The sequence below is a fragment of the Chiroxiphia lanceolata genome, chromosome 5 (assembly GCF_009829145.1).
Source record: "Chiroxiphia lanceolata isolate bChiLan1 chromosome 5, bChiLan1.pri, whole genome shotgun sequence".
Lineage (NCBI taxonomy): Eukaryota > Metazoa > Chordata > Aves > Passeriformes > Pipridae > Chiroxiphia > Chiroxiphia lanceolata.
In genome coordinates this window covers 10,436,236-10,448,610 of record NC_045641.1, presented here as the reverse complement: position 1 = coordinate 10,448,610, position 12,375 = coordinate 10,436,236, and the positions used below count along the sequence as shown (strand labels likewise).

Below are 12,375 nucleotides of genomic sequence, written 5' to 3'. Positions count from 1 at the left end.
GCTTGCGGTAATTATTGTTTAACATAGAGTTGGTTGATGAAAAAGTCTCAGGCTGCCTGAGTAGTTTAAGCCAAGCAGTTGTGCTTCCCATTTCAAGCAGGATAAAATTTTATTGTCTTTTTTTACAAACTGGTCTTTAGACTAGGAAGAGAAAAGACTGAGGTATATACTGCAAGATTTGAGTCTGCTGGGAAAGGCAGAGTTTAAGCAGAACTACAGCACATGCCAGGTATCAATACTTGCTGAGGTACCTCAGCCAGAGCCCCAGCTCTGGAGACGTGTGGTACTTTCCAAACTAATCCCCACACCTTCTTCATGTGGAAAGAAAAAGGGGAATAGGGTGTAAAAGCTGAGAGGAAGAACAGGAAGAAGGGGATAACAAGATCCATGCACAGGGATTAATGTCCAGTTGAAAGGGAAGGCTCAGAAACTTCATAGGCTACTATTTTAGATTCAGTCAAAAGGACTTAGCGTGTCATCATACTAAATGTTGCAGATCTGAACTGCAATCCCAAAGGGCAGATTCACCACACCAGTCAAGTGCAGGGAAGCAGGAAAGTGACTCCTCAGGTGAGGCTCCTTGTTGATCACCCACCAGGGAAACCCAAGAATGAAGACAAGCCATGCCTCACTCTGCACTGTGGGCTCTAACCTGCAGACATGAAGCAGACACCAAATGTGGCATTTACAGGTAACATTCCAAGTGTATTTACTAAACAACTGTCTAGCTTTAAAACACCTCGTAGTCCTTCGGCCCATGTCAGAGCTTACAAAATAATAAAATTATTCAGGGGCTATTACCCACCTTTGATACAACTTGGCTTGAAACTATACAGCTGCAATTTCCTCTACCCCAAAACAAACTGGTGCAAGCAGCGTCACACCTTGATGAAACATGCTCATGGCACAAACATGCAAAATAACGCAGTGCATATGCAAAATATGAAACATCCTTGGTTATCATGTTATACACAGATGCATGCTCCTGGGGAATGGAAAATATGGATTTGAAGTTGCTGAGGTTAAAAAGGAACACGAGCTCCAAAATGACTTGGATGTACTTGGTTTCCCCCATTATATTTCATAATATTCAAACACACATAACTCACAACTCTTCCTGCAGCCAGACTCCCAGGTGTTCAGGTTTGATTCCTAAACCCTAGCCAGGTAATCCAGCATTCATTCATACAGACAGTTAATAGCATAAATCCTTATGGATTTCCTATATGAGACATATTGTAACTGGTTTTCACATATATGTTTTATGCTAACTAAGAAGAATTAGGATGAATAACAAAACAATTTTTAACTTCTAGTATGAAAGTCATTGAAGTAATTTATGGAATGGTACCCAATGGCAGCAGATACAGTTCTTCAAGACCAGTTCAGAAATTACTATTTCCAATAGTCTGGAACAAAAAAAACCCCACAAAACGACACCAAAAAAACCCAAACAACAACAACAACAATAAAACCTCCCATACACAAGGCAATATCTATATACAGCACATTGTTATTAGTAGGAAATATCTGTCCAAATTTTATCTGATCAAAATTTATATATTTCCACACCTAAATTCTTCATCTACAAAATCAATTTTGCAAACAAATGTGCATGCAAAATTATTATTTTCACAAAAATTTGCAGCAATATCCATTTGAAGTTTTGGGGAATGTGCTGCATTATGTTTATGTGCTTTTGGAAAAGCAAAAAATCCCTCAGAAGAATTTTATTCCTTGTATGTGCTCTGAGTTTAGGTATATTGACTGAGCATGTTAAACTTTGTGAATATATTTGTTTCTTTCCTCTGCTATTAGTCTCTGCAGTGTGAAGAAAGTCTGCAAAGAATAAACTTCATTGGTAGTACTGGTAAGTAGATTCTAATGTACTTTGTATTACTCAAGGCCTCACTTGATCTGCAAAAGCTTTACAGCAAATAAGCTTTAAGCTTATTTATTTTTTTGTGTGTGTGTGTGCAACAATGTAAGAAAAAATGAACTTCTCTTTGACCTTGGTCTACTAGAATTAAGAAGTGGTACTGGCCTTTGGAAAAAAACCAGAAGCTGAATACATTTGATATGAAGCAATGGCCCCAGAAACCCTTAATTTACATACCATAGTTAAGAGTTACTTCTCTGAGGATAGTTGGTCTCTATACTATTTAACCATTCAAATATGTATCCACTTGTGCTTCTCCATAAGTGTATCATTTTTAGCAAATAAAGAAGCATTTTTTTTCATGCTTATTAAAAGATATATCCTCTAGGACAAAATAGTCTGAAAATCAAAGCTTTGACCAAATTAGTCTGTGGTAATCACTCAGTCTTCAGATCTCCCTTTTTCCAGCTACTGAGTTTTTTTTTTGGTTCAGAAGGTCTTCATTCCTTCGAATATTTAGGTAAAATACAAAGTTTAGCCATGATCAAGGAAATCTACATTTATATAAGTACTTTTAAATACACTTAAACTTCTTTATTGTTGAAAAGCTTGAAAATATCAACCCAAAATATTAAGCCTCTAAGAAAATCTCCAGATCATATTATCTTTAGAATTATCCATCTTTTAAAGCAGTTTCTGAGGTAAGGTGTGTATATATGTCATTTGGACCATACAGTAATGTTTACTGTGAAACTTTTATATGTACAGATAATTCACCCTTCCATCTGTATTTTTTAAATCAGAGAAAACCAAGAGTGTACTTAAGCGAAACCACTGAACATCTCTAGTTGAATATTTTTTTCCATTTAACTGGTTAAATCATAAAATTGAGGGTAGTTTTTCTAAGATATCTTTATATGTTAAATTCCAAACTGGAGAATAATTTTTGGATTTCCTAGAGCATTTTTTATTTTCAATAATTGCTCTTATTTAAAAAATATAATAAACTTTTGATGGATTTTAAATCATGACATAGGTTTTGACTTTGAAATTAAAAAATATATCATTTACAAGAAAAAAAATCCAAACTAACAAAAAGGATTTCTAGAAAAAATTTGACAAAAGCAATGTAGAGATGCAAGCCTATGTATTAGTTTGTTCAACTTAAATGCTCTTAAATTGGAAAAGTTTGCTTCTAAATTGGAAAAGTTTAAAACAGGTTCTCTATAGGATACACATAGTATATAGAAGAGGTAAAATGGTTGGCAAACAACAAAGAGTCTTTATCTTCCAATGTTATTGGAAATGTTATTGTAAGGTAAGCTGAGAAAACACGACCAAAATTGATGGTGAGATCATTTACCAAAAAAAAGAAAAGGCAACATACAGTGGTTTAATAAAAATGAGATATAAAGATACTATTCATATATCACAGATTAATATAATTTTTAAAAAATATTTTCAATATATTTAGAGTACCAAAGAATAAAATTAAACTGATCTTTGACTGTGGACTATATGTTGTGGAATAACTTCAGCATTTCAAAAACCCAGAGACAAAAGCATTAGCTCTTTGAATTCCAGAGACTGAAGACTTCCAGAACTTGCTGTCAAGAGTAAATTCTCTAGGATTTCATATCAAAGAGGAGAATTTCTATCTAGGGTGCTGTTAAAGATTTTAAGAAGAAACCTAAATGGGAATTCATCGGTTTCCTAGCAATCTCTCAGACACAAGGACATATTAACAGCAGCTCAGAGAAAACACAAACAACAAAAAAGAGCTCACAATTCATGGCCATAAAGTACTGATCTTTCCTGCTTTAAGGTTTGTAACTCCAGAGACAGAAAGCTTGCCAAGTTATCAGAAAAGATGTTATCAGAGGAGGAATCTCAGCTTGAATTCTTTTCAAGAAGAAGCTTTGGGTACTTTATTTGAATCAAAGTCTCCTTGTTTGGGATATGAGCTTTGTAATGCAGCTACTGGAAAATAGTCAGGCAGGGAAAAGGGGCGTGTGGCTGCAGAATCAAGACAGGAACTGTCAAAGGAAGAGTAGGGCAAACTTACATTTCTTTGCTGTGTCATTTCTTTATATCCTAAGGAAAAACCTTTTTTTTCAGCATAGCTTTCTCCCTTAAGTTCTGACCACAGGTGATGTTGGCACTGAAATTATGCTGGTAACAGTGTGATTGCTCTACATTTGCTGTGCCAATAAAGCATATGCACTTTTCTGCGCTATTTTTAGTATTCTATACCTCAACACTATGGTATCTGTTTTTAAAAAGTACCTAATCCCCACTTTTCATAGAGATTAATTGTTACCAATCTTTTTTGTTATAGGTGAAATATGAGCATGGATAATTAGACTTCATTGCACATCAAACAGGGATAGAGTATATTCTTGCCTCAGCATACTCTACTGCTGAGGATTTTACTACCAACTTCTGCAGCAAAGATGAGATTGAAGCATAATTTAGATATCTAGGGGCTGTTCTAAAACTGTCTGCAGCTTTGCTCAACTTTCATGGAGTTTTGATCCCATTCTTGACACCAAAAATTAAACTTACCAATTAAAGAATAAGTTTTTTAATTTGGAACACTACTGCTAAGCCTATTTCATTTTTTTTATCAAATTATTAAATAAGATTTTCTTATTAATAAAATCATACTGATATAAATAAACATTTAGCCAAAAATGCACTACAGTAGTGGCATAGAAAAAAACTATGGAAAAGTTTTGTGGTTTTTTTTTTTTTTTCCTGCTGAATAGCAGGTGTGGTCTACCCCAACCTGAAACACATAATTTCTGACTTTGTACTATTACTAGAATGCTTTTTTTTTTAAGTCTTTCTTATAATAGTGGTATACAGATTAATACTCACTGTATATCTAACTCCCCAGATCAGTAACCCTGGATTTTAATCAAAAAATCTGCAGATTAGGTTCAAGGACAAGTCCACATAGACAAGAAATTCTATCTGACAGTAATCAATGAGTATTGTCTAGGGAAAAGTATAAAAACAGAGTAAGTTTGCAGGGATATTTCCTTAGAATGTTTTGCAACCTGCCAGTGTTTTATGGTCATCCAACTTTTGGTGCTATAAAATTAATTAACTTCCTAGTGATTCATAACTTTTTTCCCTCTCTATGCAACCTACTGAAGTTCCTGTGTAAACACCCAAACATGGGATGAATCATCTGGGCAAGGAATTATCAGATTTACAATTTTGTGAGTTGCTTTTTACTTCTGGTACAAAATGTTTCACATATAAAACACTGAAAAGTAATAGCTTTTTTCATATACTATGGAACAATAAATATTCCGTGTTAAAATTTAATTACTTTCCCTTAAGGAGAAAAAACCCCAAACCCAAACTGAACCTCAACAACTCCATTGTCCTTTACTTAATTTTCATATAAACCCTTGAATAAACAATTTTTGATAAGGGAGTAAAATCATCAATACAGAAAATATGTAGATTTACATGCCACATATCAGCTATTTTTTTACCATTTCAGTGTATTTCATCATTTATTCCCAGTAGATAAACCAATGTGGTTTCAATTCATATATTAAGGAGTAAAGGCAACAGTCTTTATTTTTGCCTGAGATTATTTTATGCACATGTCCTTCAGCTATGGAAATACTTCAGATAACCCACTGATAATGCGCATTGAGCACCCACAGGAAATACAGGGCTATATCACTCAGCTTGAGATGAACAACATTCAAACTATTTTTCTTATAGGTTCTTTGGGGAAAGGAAAGAAAAAAATAAATCTGATATTTGTTTCCCAAGATTAAAATGGCAAGTACACTACTGAAAATTAATCTGTGTTTTATGACAAGGATGTTTGATATGGTCCCATTGAAAAGACTGGTGTAGAAACCTGGCTCTGTATCTGGAAATAATCTTCCAGTTTTTAAGGAGGTATATTTAACCAAAGTGTTGAATACTGTATCACATTTTTAAAAAACTTCAAATGCTAATTAGTCTTGTAAACAACTTATATGTCTCATTGGCAGCAGCAATGAGTCATATCCTTTTCTTTCTTTTTTTTTTTTTTTTATCTTTCTCTTCTCTCTCTGTCCCTCACTCTCCTTTTCTCTCTCTCTCACTTCATCTATATTTCTCTATCTCTTTCTTCCTCTCTTTTTATCCTTTTCTCTCCATCAGCTTCTTCCTTTAACTTTCTCTCTGCTTTTCTGTTTTTCTTTCCGTCTTTTCCTCTCTTTTAAAAGTTGTATTAAAGCTCCAACAGTCTTCCTGTGTATTGTCAATTAAAAAATACAGTTATGTGGGCTAAGATTTATTAATTCAATTTTGGCCTTTGAAACAAACACTAGAAGAAAAGTTAACAAAGTATCATGACTCTGAGGGCAAAATTTAGCTGCTACAATTCCAGATAGAGTGCATTTTAGGTGGCGAACTAAGGTATTCTAAGTGCCATACTTCCCATGGTCTTCTTTCCTGACTGCTGATACCAGAATGCCTGCTGAAATACAATGTTACAATAAAACCAAAGATACCTCTCTGCAATAGATTTTCAAAGAAACTTTTTAAGGAGGTAGAAGAACAGTAACAGCTTGAAATGGTTCTATCACATCAATGTATCCATCTAACACAGATAAAGTGCCAGCACTATAAACAGCAGCCTGTCTGAAGATGGAGATTAAGAGCAGAGATCAGCTTTTATACTGATCACAAAGATCACATCTGAATAGCATAAACTAGTTGTTTTTCTGTGTGACATTTAAAGAGATAATAAAGCATGCTCACAAATTTACTTATCTCCCATTTATATCTATGGGACTACTCATGTTTTTAGATATGTTCAAAAGAACTTTATTTGGCTCTAGGCGTACGGGACTATTTTTATGGAAAGGGAGAGGATTCTTCAAAGTATGTTGACTCAAAAATAACTTTAAAACTATTGATAAAAAACTCATTAAGCTTTATTCTGAGTCAAAACATAATAAAATTGATAAAATATAAATATCTGTCTCGTAAAATCCAGTCTGAATGAACAGCTAGCTTTTGTGATGTAATTTGAAAAGGAGAATGTCAGGACAGAAAAACACACATTTGAACTGAGAATCATAGGTCATCCGGCCAGCAAAAATTCCAGTGAAGTAGCAACCATGGTGAAATCAGTATTCAATCAAATATGCCATAACTGAAACAGGAAGGAAATTCATTTTTCAGTGGTGCCTCACACTGTTTAAGCCAAGACTTGATGAACATCAAGACAATGAGACAACCTACTCAGTAGGTAAAAATCCCTGCAGGCAAGCAGGTTGTGGAACAGCAGCTGTAATGATGGGATAAAGCAGTTTGTTTATTCATTTTTTTTTAAATAGGAAATAGAGTATAAGTGTTCTGTTTTAACTAAAAGAGTCACTGCGTCATACCCAAATTTATTAAGTTGGTGGGAAAAAAAAGGATAGTCACAATAGGCTTTAAAAATGTTCCAGTTAGCATGTCTAAATAATAAATGCAGATGTACCATCTGTGTTTGGAATGGAAGGTTGCCTACCCACAACCACATTTTAAAAGGCGTTTTTATGTATGCACCAGGGAACCAGAAGTGAATATAAGGAGCATAAGAACACTTCCAGATATATTCTAGGAAGCCTATAAAAATATTACTAGAAGAGAAGCAAATCGTTATACCTATGATTCTATCACAAATAGATGGGAAAACATGTATTTCTGCTTGCCACATTGTATTTCTGCCATGTTATACCCCATATTTCCTACATATTTCTGCCTGGTAGACCTCCAGCCTCACCAAAGGAAGCCCAGGTTCCTGGGTGCACGTCTCCTCCTGAGAATACACCTGTTTGTCCCTGAGGTGTCTGTCACATCCCACAGGAACCAGTTGTGCTGGTGGGTTCAGTGGTGGACTGTGCAATGCACACACAGCATTTTGCCAGCTAACATGATATACACATACTGACTGGACAAACCCAAACTTAATAAAATACATTATGACTCCACACTAAAGGATACTTTTCCAATGAAAATGTTTACACAGGCCTTTCACTTGTACCTAGCTACTAATTTTTGGTTCTATTCATTTATTCTAACGCTAGATATCCAGGAGTTTGGCATTTAATTCTGAGATGATCACTGTAATATTGTTAGAAATAAAAAAGCATTTGGGGTCACAATTAACCTAACTGGATAGAATAAACTTTCAGGGCAACTTTCAAATTTGCCCTTAAGATATTCTAGAAGTATTTATTTCCTCTGGGTCAAATGCTCACCTTTCTGAGCATCCTCTTCTTAACTTCTCTTAGCTGAAATTTGCTCATTGATTTTGATTTTGAGAAGTTAGGTAAATTAATAGGAAATAATGCTAAGGAAGTATATCCCATGAGGAAAGGCACAAAGTAGGTAAAGGGCAGAAATTATGATGGTTTAGTGCACTAGAAGTGATCTGATGAATTAGAAAACCATCCTGAAGCCAATGGCCACACACGAAAATGCCATTTTCATATGTTTATGATGTAATACAGAATCAGTAGGAATTTGTAGAAAATTTACTGTGGACTTCAGATTTTGGGTTGAATGATGGCTTAGTACAGTACTCAGGCTTGAGTGCAGCCTGCAAGTCAGCAAGCTGAAATGAAGATTTAAGTCCTAAGTTGTCAATAATCATTTTGGGGACAACGAGCTGATAGTTCACATTTCCTTAGTGTCCTTCTATGCACACTACAGCAAAATAAAAGGACCCTAGCTGCACTATTTCAATATTTGTTTCGAATATCCATTGTTTCATCTAAGGCTTCCAATTCCCTGACACTGAAAAGGAACCCTTCATCAAGAATTTAACTCTGGAGAAAAATATGGATTAATACCCATACTTAAGCTTTTTCAGTTCACTGTTTGATTTAGCATCTAGGTTCATCATATCTTTATTTGCACATGCATGTCAAAATTGCACCTGTCTGTTTCTAGGACTAGAAACAAGAAATACAACATTCTGGTGTTGGATTTGAGCTAAATACACTTTCTGAAGTGAAGTTAAGGCTGTTAGGCACAGCATCATCTAACACATCCATATTTGCTTAGGAGCAAAAGGCACATAACATGTTCTGTTATGTGAATGTACCAATGTGGCCACAGGCAGCTAAGGGAATATTTACAATTTGGAATATGATGCTCAAGTATCTAGTTCCTGACTATAAATTTCTTTTAGAAGACTAGTTCTCTAGTTTAAAAACAAAAAAACTACAGTCCTGCATTTTACATTCTTTGTTGAGTTTATCACAGCTGATAACAACAGAGGTGTATTAAGCTCCAGAAGGAGAATGATAAAAACTACTGGGAGATTTGAAGCATTTATATGATTAATTGAGAATTTAATCTTGACTGCATTAAATGTCCAGAACACAATCAAAAAAGAGATTATATCTATTGTTAATATAAATGCATAGAATTTACGTCAAACTGCTTAAAGGATCTTGAGCATTATTTGAAACTGGCTGAGAATTTGTATATCAGATATACCAAAATCAGAATGCAATCACAAAAAAATGATGAAAGGGTACATTCTGAGAGTTTATTCTATTTTTAAGGAGCTCTGAAATTACAAAACCATCTGAACTTTCTGAGAGATATCGGAGTTTAAAATTACATTTTCCATTTTGAAGGTGTTTTAGGTTAAAGTCAGAATTAATGTGTAACATAGAGAACTATAAAATAGAATAAAATTAAAAGAAAATGGATCACTTTAATTGCTGCAATTCAGTAGATTTTTAATATTGGACACCCAAAATATCATATTTTGACATTTCATCAGACAGAAAAAAACCTTGAAAAGTAAAAATAATAAAAATAATTCTTATGATGTTAAAAAGTAATTTCCTGTGTAGCTATGTTTCTGATTAGATAGGTCAAGAACTCAAGAGGTCAATGAAACCAGTGTTCTAGTCATGAGGACAACACACCAAAGTTATAAATGAATCTACAACTACACATTTCCTAATTTTTATGTGTGTATTATCTCTCTGATAATTCTGCGGTTTGTGTTGTTAGTGTGGGAATCCATATGGGAACACGTGAACATAATATGTAAACCTGGATGTGCATTATGTCCATGAATAAATTCCTTAATCTCCTTTGCTTGAGTTACTGGTTCCAACAGTTCTTACCCATAATAGCCAGAAGGTGTTGTGAGGCTCTGTTCATTCACTAAAAGCATGAAATCTGCTGTGACAGCTTTGCATGAGCAGTTCTAGAAGTCTATAACTAAAAAGAAATTATGTGCTAGTAGCATTATAACCTATACAGGAAAAGGGTATTTCTTCCTTCTGTTTGCATAATCCTGTTTCATAGACTTAAACCGTAATTCGTTAAGCTGGGAACTTCCTTGTTCACATTTTAAAATATTAAAACTATTATAGCTTCTTGCATTCTGATATTGTCGCTGACAGTCATCATCTTCATTTATTCTTCAATTAAATTGTCAATCCTATTGATAATAATACAATAGTTAGAAGATACGAGAAATGCATTGAGATAGAGATAGAATTTTACTCAGAATATTTGTCTTATTTTGTTAAGATTAAACTGTATTTCTCCTTGTCTTTTGTTTTCCTCATATTACTTTATAAGTTTTGGGTTTAGGACTTTTTGTTTTGTTGTGTTTTAAGCCTTCTGGAGGGGAAGAACTTCCTGGGGAAAATAAAAAAAAGAAAACTGGGATTCAAGATAAACACTTCTCAGCTGAACCACCCTCAGCAGACCAGCAAACTTCTTCCTTTAAACATTCAGATATATGACTGTACATGAAAATCAGATGGGCATAAGGAAATGATTCCATTTGCCAAATGAAGTTTTGATCCATATGGCAAACAGCTGCTGCTCAGATGAACAAAATTCTGAGAAGCTAATTTGTTATATCCAAATGGAGGGTCTTGCAGTCAAAGGCAAATACATCATAGCACCTTGCAGTTTTTATTTGCTTTCATCACTACTGATAATGCATAGTCTCTTACGACATGCTCTTTCTTTCTCTGAGTGTAACCTGCAAGGCAGGCAATAACAAACACACAACACACAGGATCTGAGTGTTTACCACCGCTGAAATAGGCAGTAAACAGGAACACAATTCCTCATAGTCAGAGTAAATTACCACAGACATTTTCAGCAATTGTGATATTCCCAAGCTTACAAGAGGGCCACTCCAGAAAGATTTCTTTTGGTTTATGGTGTCATCGCTGTCACTCAGTGCTAACCTGTTTTTACCTCAATGTATCTAGGCTAAAACCTGCCAATTGATTGTATTATGAACAGTTGCAAGGGCTGTTAAAAATCCCACATTGAACAACATAGAGAACATATGTGAATTGAGGTCCATGCTGTTTCATTGCCTGCAGCTTTTGTAGCAAATCCTAAATTGCTTTGAGTCTATAGTGATGTTTACAAATTTCTTAAATAGTGGTTCTGTGGGAGAGCCACATCATATTTCTTGCGCTCCACAAAGCTGCCTCATGAAGGGCCTTTCCAGACGTGTCCAGCATCATGTTAATTTGTGGGGAGCCCTGAGGCAGGAGGCTTGGAGTTCTACACTGAGACACCTTCCAGACATATCTGAAACCATGAATCCAAGCCAATGAGCTGCATGTCTTTTCTCAGATCTTAGATCCTGAGTGTCCTCAACAACACAGATTTATGCCATGTCTTACTTATATAATATATAATCATATATTGGGAGAGATCTTTGGCAGAGATTTGATTCACAGGTCGTTAGGAACATGGTTTGAAAACGGCAACTAGTCTGATTTGTATGTCCTTCTGTTAATTTGTCTTGTGATAATATTAGTTTGATGTGTTATTTTTCTCACGAACTTAAGATCACTTGTAGAGTTCAGATCTTTCATTGTAAAATTCAGTAATGGCACATTCTTTTTTTTCCACAGATGTGCTGGCAGTATATGAATTAAGGAAGTCACAGACTGGGTGAAAAAGTAATAAGATATTTACAGTCAAATTTTCTCTGGAATAAGTCCATAAAAACTAAAGGAGAAAGAAAAAAGGAAGAATGAGGCCAGAAGATCCATTGGAAGGTTTACCAGTTCTAGTTTGAGCAAGACGATATCTGAGAAGATGGCTGCTATATAGATACCTACATAGTTAGGTCAGTTATTATTTCAGTTCATTTTCTTTTTGGTATTTTTTATAAAAATGCAAGGTAAGAGGATTAAATTAATTATATTTAATTTTCATGTGCATATTTGTCAAGAATATTTAAAAGTCAAGTTAGATGCCTGTTTAGTTTTGCTTACAGATCTAACTTCATGATTTAAGTGTTTGAATACATTCCTTTGCCTCTCACACTTCAACCAGGTATAAATCTGAAGAGTTTTAACCTTACATGCAATAACATTTTATGAGGACTTAAATTTAAAAGTGTTTTTGGGTTTTGTCTGCTGTGAGAGGGTATTGTTCCACGTCTTTTCCTCTTGTAACTTTTTCAATTATATGGT

General features: G+C 34.6%; 1 long non-coding RNA gene across 1 annotated transcript; it reads left to right on the top strand.

Annotated features, from left to right (window-relative positions):
- Positions 1-604: 604 nt before the first annotated feature.
- On the top strand, positions 605-12,037 carry LOC116787781. The gene is made up of 3 exons (XR_004357448.1): positions 605-691; positions 1,819-1,870; positions 11,809-12,037. It is a non-coding gene; the product is annotated as an uncharacterized LOC116787781 (long non-coding RNA).
- The last annotated feature ends 338 nt before the right edge of the window (positions 12,038-12,375 follow it).